Source organism: Camelus bactrianus, chromosome 23, assembly GCF_048773025.1.
Source record: "Camelus bactrianus isolate YW-2024 breed Bactrian camel chromosome 23, ASM4877302v1, whole genome shotgun sequence".
Classification (NCBI taxonomy): Eukaryota; Metazoa; Chordata; class Mammalia; order Artiodactyla; family Camelidae; genus Camelus; species Camelus bactrianus.
The window spans coordinates 37502495-37511308 of record NC_133561.1 but is presented as its reverse complement, the minus strand read 5'-3'; positions in this window follow the sequence as shown (position 1 = coordinate 37511308).

Below are 8814 nucleotides of genomic sequence, written 5' to 3'. Positions count from 1 at the left end.
CGGCGCTCCGGCCACAGCTGCCCAGGGCCAGGAGTGCAACTGCCGCCTCTCGCTCCAGCCGGGCTCCCCTCAGTCCGCGGCTGGTGTCCCCTTCCCCTCTCCCGCTCGCGAGTTCTCTCCTTCCGGGCTTCCTCTCCTGGGTCGCCGGCCAGTCCCTGCCCCTGGGAGGGCTGTGTCCCTGGCTGGCGGGGTCTGCAGACCCGGACGGGAGCGAGCGGCTGGGGCTGGGTCTGGCCTCCGAGCGGGGCTGCAGCCCGTGTCCACACACCCCCGCTTTCCCTGCCCCGCAACCCCGGGGTTCCCTTCCTCTCCCTTTCCCACTCCCTGAGGACAAGCTCAGCAGCGTGGGTGCTGCTCCCCGGGCTGAGAGTCTCCAGTGTAAAGCCCAGCTTCTCCTGGTGGAGTCAGGAAAAGGGAGCACCAGTGCTGTGTGAGCTTCCTTCTCCTCCCTCAGTGTTTCTGCCCCAGGTAAGTAAGTACCTTGAAAACTTTCAGTTGTTATGATGGCGGTGCTTGTTGATGTCATGTGTTTTTATAGTGCGAGGGATTACAGTGTTGAAAGCAGGGCTTTGTTAAGTTAGAAATGAACTGAAGGCATGAGGCTGCGACATCCTCCTTCCTTCCCTTTCCCAGAGTGATACATGTGACCGCTGATTTTAGGAATACAGTTACAGTCCCTAAGTAGTCCAGCCCAGCTAGTATGTGTTAACAGGAACAGCACCACCAGAAGCGTTGAAGACCTAGGGACATTGCAGTCCTAAAGAGCTCCTGGCACAGTTTGGTTTGTTTTGGTTTTTTGTTTTTCTTAAATTGTGGGGCAGACTAGTTGTATAGAGTGAAAAATAATTGTCAAGAAATATTTTTTCATATAACAGCTTTATTGTGATATTCTTCACACACTGTGAAGTCCATCCATTTAAATGGTACAATTCAGCAGCGTTTAGCATATTCACAGTGGTGCAACAATTATTATTCCAGAACGTTTTCATCACTTCAGAAAGAACAGTGGAAATGAATGACCTAACTACCCCTCCCCAGTGGTGGTTCTAAAGAAGTTTCTTGGCTGTTCCTGACCCTAAATTAACTTGTTACATTCCATGAAATATCTGGTTGGTATTCTAATCAGAATTGCATTGAATCTGTCTATCAAAACAGGAAGAATTAATGTCTTTATGGCTTAAACTTCTTCTACACATGAATAAATCTGGGACCCTATCTTTTCATCTGTCCAGAGCCTGGCCCATGGTAAGTCCTCACTAATTTTTGGGCTTGTGAATGATGAGATTCTATACATCATTAGTTGCAACTGTTGCCTTTCACAGGAGAGAAAAGTAACCTCAGTGAAGCCAAGTAACTCTCTGATGGTGAGAAAGATTTCAGTCAGTGATGGAGTGATCCAGTGGACTTGGTGTTTGCAACCAGAATTCTCCACCACCTACAGCTATGGGGATTACAGTTTTCTTCCATTTTTTTCTTAATGGCGTTGCTTTTATTTTTACTTATTTTTTAAATTATTTTCTTTGAAGTGTAGTCAATTTTCAATGTTAGTTTCAGGTGTACAACAGAGATTCAGTTATAAACATATTCATATGTATATACATATGTTTTAGATTGTTTTTAGTACAACTCATTACAAGAAATTGAATATAGTTCCCTGTGCTATATAGTAGGTCCTTGTCATTTATTTTATATTTATTAATGTGTATCTGTTAATCCCCCCTTTCCTGCCTGCTAAACACAGTTTGCTTTCTATGTCCATGAATCCATTTCTGGCAGCACCGTTTTTCCTAGAAATATATGCTGGTTGGCTGCTTTCAGTTTCAGTAATTCCATCTTATCTGTGGGCGTTTTTCTTCTGGTGGGCCTCTATGTGGTTTGCACACATGGTAATAGAGATCTGTATTTGGGAGAACTCCAGGCCTAGTGTCGTCCCTGGTATGGAGCGCCCACTGAGCTGATGCTTGAACTGGGAACAAAGCATATTAAATGTTGGAATTTCCACTATGGTTGAGAATTCCAGGTTTCTATAATCTGTTTAGCCCACCTTAATATTGGCTGCACCCATACTGGGTAATTTGGTGGAACTTCATGGTATGGTGTTGTAGATACAGGGACTTGTATGCTTCTTCTCTTTCCTTTTTCTAACACTTATTCTCCTGGGCCTCCCAGATCCTCCCCCAGAAGTGCCCAGGGAAGGTTTGGTGCTAAGCTGAGGCAATATCTGTTAATAAGGCCCTTTCCTCATCTCTTCTGAGCCTCCATTTCCTTCTCTGCACAATGAGGGTAGAAAATGCAAATCTCTCCTCCCATCCCAGCACTTTAGATTTTGATAAGTCCTCCAAGGAGTGACATAGCTCTTTGTGGAAAATTGATGTGATTGTGATTCCAGGTGGCACAGAAAAGACTCTTCAGTGATTTATTGCAAGGAGAAAGCAGGAAAGGGTCAGTATGTCACACTTTCTAGTGTGAGCACTGGAGAAGGGGCTTGGGTTTAAATACGGTGACTGACGTGGCCTCTCTCTAATATTGCACAATGTGATAAACCTCTCTCCCTCAGTTTCCTAATGTGTCAAGTTGGGGTGATAATATTTTAAGGCTTTTGTGAAACATTATACACATAAACCATTTGTGTCTCGGTAGAAAAAAGACCTGCTAGGGAGTCAGGGAATTCTTCGGAAAAAAAAAATCTTGTCCATAGCAATCTGTCTGTGTGTATTTTGAAGTTTCTGGGAAGTGAGGGTTGAGTCTAAAGTCCATCATGGGACAGGTGGCCCATGGGTCTGTGTGCCTCAGATTGCCCCCTCCTCCCCAGTCCTTTCCTCTCAGTCCAGGATGAAGTTCCCTAGTATATTTACACAGAGGCCTTGTGGAAACGGCTTTTCATTTTATTGTTTCACCAAGAAAGGCTGCCATCATGATCTCTGTGGTCAGTTTTTGTTGACCTGAAGGCTATGCAATTGGGGGTTTCTATTTAATAAAAAGAAAAAAATTACAAATACAAAATTAGACGTAGGGTGATGACAGGGGCTGTTCGAAGTGGGGAACATTAGCTTTGTTAGTTTCAGGTGCAGTGTCCTCTGGCCACGAGGACCCATCCTCGTGCTCTTAAGTTGGAGGGACAAGTGGGTTCAGTGGGAAATTTAACTGAGTGTATCTCATGGGCTGGGCATTGTCCTATTTGTACTGTGTGTTTCTAATTTGAGACATTGAGCTCATTTAACCTCAATAGCCTCTTTAAAAAATTAGACTTTTTATTTTAAGATATAATGTAGATTCCCATGTAGTCATAAGAGACTATATGGAGAGGGCCTATGGACATTTGCCCAATTTTACTTAATGGTTCCACCTTGCAAAGTTGGTGTACAATTCATTACTGACTCAGTAACAATTTGAGGTTTGTGTTATTGCCCTCATTTCTATTCATGATTGACCTGGGTCTTAGAGAAGCACACAGGCATGCCCAGGTCACCCACATGGTTAATGTAGAGTCGGGTGGAATGTGGGCTTGGAACTTCCAGGCAGTACCATTATGATGGTCTTTGGCAGGCAGCAGCATTCACTTTGCTTGTTTATTCATTCATTCAACAAACTTTTATTGAGTAACCTCAGTGGGTCAGATGATTTCATAGGGTCATCTGATTCTTCAGCAGTACTGATAATCAGGTAATATTTTCTTTTTTAATCTGAGAAAATTAGCTCTGTGAAGTTATAAACCCCCCAAAGGAAATATAGCTCATAAAGGAGGGATAGTAAATTTGTACATTTCCCATTTTTTATGCAGGTGGTACCCGAGGCATTTTACATTTTACATATCCATAATCCAGATATATTCTTGTAAGGCAAGTATTTTTTTTTTAATTGAAGTATACTCAAGTTTACAATGTTGTGTCAATTGCAAGGTGTTTTTTGAATTTTGAATTAAAAAATATTTTTTGAGGAGAGTAATTAGATTTATTTATTTGTTTCATTTTTTAAAATGAGGTACTGGGGATTGAACCCAGGACCTCGTACTTGCTAAGCACGTGCTCACCACTGAACTGTACCCTCCTACCCAAGGCAAGTTTTGTTATCCATTATTCTGCAGCTTAGGAGTTCAAATAAATTGGAGTTGAAATCCAGATGTTTTGACCCCACTGTGGTTCTTTTGTTTATATTCTGCTGAAGCGGGTTCGGGAAAGCAGTTCCTTTGTTCATTGCTTTATTCAGCAGTTTTGAGGACTGACTATGCATAAGGGTCTGGCTAGGTGCTTGGTACAGTAAACAATAAATGATCCTTCTCTGCAGGGCCCGAAAGTCTAGACCAAAAGCTGGGTAATGTGATCCGAGCTACGGTAGCCATGTGCAGACTCTGAGGACAAACTGTACCCCCGGCTTTGCTTGGACTTCCCTTGCCTTCTGGATAGTACACACCAGGTCACCGCAACCCAGAGGGGCCCGCAACCCGCAGCACAGTATGTACCTCGATCTCCTCTCCCCTCTCGGCAAGGCCTGCAACATGAGCACCCCTGACTACGTTTAGAGTGCTGAGGACTTCAGGACTCTCCCCGTGGTGGTCCAAGCCGTTGGGATCATCTCAGAGGAGAATTTCTTTTGCATTTATAAGCAAATCTCCTTGGTGAGCCAGATCATTCCCTGCGGCTCCCAGTGGGCACTCTGTATCTACTAAAGGCACCACTATGCGCCTGAGAATGGGTGGAGCGAACTCCAGACCAACCGCAAGGTCGTGGGCCTTGTCACCATTACAAACTGCCTCTCGGCCAAGGCTTCGAGAAGCTCCACGTGCAGAGGAGCTGTATGGCACCTCGCTCTATGACTCTCAGCTCTTTGTCTTTGTGCTGCATGGGGAGGTAGCCGAGCAGACACGCACTGAAATGGCGTTCAATCTACAAGGACTGCAGTGTGGTGAAGAGGATCGAGGGCTTCACTGAGTCCCTCTTCATCTTGCTCAAGTCTAAGTGGCTGGATGGGGCCCCCGACAACTCTGGGGACAAGATCCCGCTCTTCTGCATCCTGTTTGAGAAGGAGGACTTCATGGGACTGGACACAGACTGAAGGTAATTTACCTGGCGGCCCGTGCGCCCTGGTTCTTTGCCAGGTTGCTTCCCTACATCCAGAAAGGGATCAGCAAGGAAGAGGGCTGTCTAGTAGCCAAGGGTGGAGGGAGGTGCAGCCCGCCGGTTTACAGACATTTAAAAGTGAATCCGCCTTTGTTTCAGAGAGATCCTTTTAGGGTTAGTGTGGACACTGCCTCCCACTTTTCAGACAGGAATCCTGGTGGGACCCTTGGAGCTGCTGTCCAATAGATTAGCCACAACCACTGATGCTAGGAGCTCTGGGGAGGAGGCTGGTCTGAGCTGAGATGTGCTGTAGGTCAAATGCACATCAGATGCTGAGACCTGTCTAGGAAAAAGAATGTAAACTATCTTGTTACTTTCTATATTGATTACATGTCAAAATGATAGTATTTTACATACAGTAGAATAAGTAAGATCTGTTCTTAAAATCAGTTTCTAGTATTTGTTTTTGTTTGTTTGTTTAGTTCTTTGTTTATTTTTAAATGTGGCAACTGGGAAACTTTCTTTACATGGATCTCATTTCATTACTGATGGGCAGCCTGTTCTGGGACAGTCTCATCCGTTTGCTTATAGATGAGATGCTGAATCCCACGATGCAGAATGAGGCTCTTGTTGAGCTGGGGGTGGAGCCGGTGTCTCCTGACTCCTAGGCACAGCACCCGCACGGCTCAGGCCCTCTCTTCATGCCCGAAAGTCACCATGCCAGGTTAGGACAGTTGGAGGAGAAGGTGCCAGAGAATTGATAAAAAGAAAGTCCAGACCAGCCACGTGAGTGAGAGGCACAGGGGACCCGAGTCCCACCTGCGTGTGTTGCCTGGCGAACTCTGGATGAATTTTCAGTTCCTCCCCGGACATTCTTCTATGGCTTAGGGAAGGGGCAAGTAATGCCGTGGCCATGATCTGTACTTGTCCTCACAGGGCCCTTCGATCTACATGTCCGCACTCCCCTTCTGCTCCTTGGAGATGAGGTGGCAGGTTTAGGAGACTGGGCACTGCTGAAGGCACAGCTGCCAGCACAGGGCTTCTCCCAGACTGGCTCCATTCACCTCACCTGTCACCTCCTGCTGAGCCCCCAGGCGTTAGTCCAGGTAGATGCATCGGTGCAACGTAAGCAGGGACCAACTTCTCCCCCTGGACAGACTGCTGCGTGAGCAGTGGAAGCCTGGAGCCCTGCCCCAGCCCCGTGGCCAGTGCCTCCTCTATTGTCATAGGAGGCACTGGTGACATCTTTGCTCAGCAACTGCTTGGCTCTGAGTCTGTAGACCCACCAGAGAATGCCAGCTTGTTTTTGCATTTTCAAGTCTGTCCTTGGGATTTGGCAGAGTAGTTGGATGTGTGCTTAGCCCATAGTGTTTGACACTGTCACCATTGTTTACCCAGAACCTCGTGTACCAGGCATGGTTCTTGGCATCAAAATACAGCAGCGCATTAAACCTCCCTCCTGGTGGGTCTGTCTGTTTTGGTACAAAAAGCACCCAGCCAGCATCTTAACGTCAGTGAGATAACGCGGCCAGTGAGCTCCGGTCAAGCAAGTTCTTCTCCAGTCACTTTTACTCCATTGTTCCTTTTACTATTCTACAGTCATTAATTTATAAAACAATGCTTTGGTGCAGGAGCAGAGCCTAATCCTCTCCTGCTACTCTTGGTGGGAGTGAGTAAAGCAGCCTGAAATGTGACCACAATTTGTAGCTCAAAAGCTGTCTAGACGCATGTAGGTGGAGATTTGGTTTGGGGCTCTGACCACGTTGGTGTCCCCCGGCAGCTCTGCTCCACACAGGCCCCTGCCTTCCCTGGAGCAGGAGGTGAGGATGGGTCTCACTGTCTCTGCGTCCCTGGCCTCACACACTCACGTAAATTCTTGTACAGGCTGTCAAATTCATTTTTGTTCTTGTGTGTTTCTAATTTTCGCTTGTTCCTCTTTTCCTTTTTCTCTTGTACTGCCCTTTGAGTATGTTGTTGCTTCTGAAAAGGTGGGCTGTGCACACCCTGCATTGGAAATAACTGGATCTCCCTCCATGCTGTCTCCACTGCTTTAAAAAGCAAAAACTTAACAGCTGCCTTGATCCATGTATTATCCTAGTCATCTTTTTATTTTCTAATTTTTGCAATGTTAGCTTTGTTATCACATCACCCACTGTTGTTTGATACCTGTTAAAATCCTTGCTTTGAGGAACCTGTTTGGTCCTCCTTATATTTGGTGACAAATGCGCCCTTATTAATTTTGTTTGATTGTTTTGAAGAAGTGAGATGCGAATTCATTTAGGTGGCTGCTGAGGGATTCTTTTCATGGTGTATTTAAACTTGTAAAGTCAAAGTCTGCAGCATCTTGCTCGATTCCTGCTTTTCCACAAACGTGCTCGGCACGCGGTTCCTGGCTGTCGCTCTGTGACATGCGTGATGGCGCTTCCTGGCCAGCGGTCACTGGTAAGGAAGTGGCAGGCTCGGGGTTTAGCAGCTGTTGGAGGAAGCAGTCACCGATTTCTTTCTTTTTTTTTTTTTGCATTCAACTTCCCAGTGCCATTTACTTTACTTTGCCTTCATAAAGGGGCAGAAGCGGGTCTAAAATCCATGCCACTCTTTTGTTCCCTTTACGAGGCTGGTTTTTCTGAGTATCAGGAAAACATGGCCTTCTCCTAAGTAGCTGGCTCACCTGGATCTGGTGGACACAGTGTTCGCTAAAGGGGACCGTGGCTTCCTCTCTGCTTCAGCCAATGGGCATGCAGAGCCAGGTCTGTGGTTTGGCTCAGCAGCCATGCAGTCCTCCCTGCACAGGACTTTACTTTTAACACATGTTGGCAGTAAGTAGCTGACTCTGTGTCTGTTGCAGCTGACGTTCATCACTGACGGCCGTGTTGTTAGTTTGCCGAGTGAGTCTCCAACACCTAAGTCAGCCGTGTAGGAAGAAGCTTTGACCGACCTAGGACCTTGGATTCTCACACCCACTGTGGTTCATCTCACCCAGGGGAAGTGTTTGGCCACCACCGTCATGTTGGCCATGAGGCCTTGTTTCTCCTTTCATGCTCTGGTCCAAATGTTGACACTGCGTTTTTCACTGACTTGGTCTCGCTTGAGGCAGGCCAGACTTTCTGAAAGAGTCCATCACATTCTCGGGGGGAACAGAAAAGATGTAAGTGTCGCAAGTAGAAGGAGTCTAAGCTGTCCGGGTTGGCAAATGCAGGCTGGGATCTGTGATGGCCGGGCTGAGCCCTGGACACAGGCCTTTCCCGTGGCTTCTGAGAGCCCAGGGGTCGGAGTGAGAACAGCCTTGCCTGGGTTCCTCCATCCTCATCTGCTCACTGGCAAGTGTGTCTGCTAATTAGGAGCTTCCACAGACCTCAGGCCCTTCAAAGTTCAGACCACAGGAGAATCTTGAGTCCCTTCTCCTGGGCCTCCTTTGTGAGAATCCAGTGCCTACTGAGGTGACCCGTGCCAGGAGATGCCTCCCCCTCCAGGGAGCACCCTTCGGAAGATTGTGACTCAGTGCACCATGCTGTGAGCTTGTGGGGTTCCGGTCGTGGTCCCTGCAGAACCAGACTTGAGATGGGCTTAGTGATGGAAATGACAAGACAGATTCCAGGGCAGGGCTAGGGGGAGGGAACAGGGGAAATTTAATGTGACCTCAAACACATAGGTGGGTGCTGGGGCTGTTACTGAAATGGGGAGCCTGGGAGGTACCTCCAGAAATCGAATTCCAGAGTAAATGGTGGACATGAGGCATTTTTAAGATGCCATTTGTCAT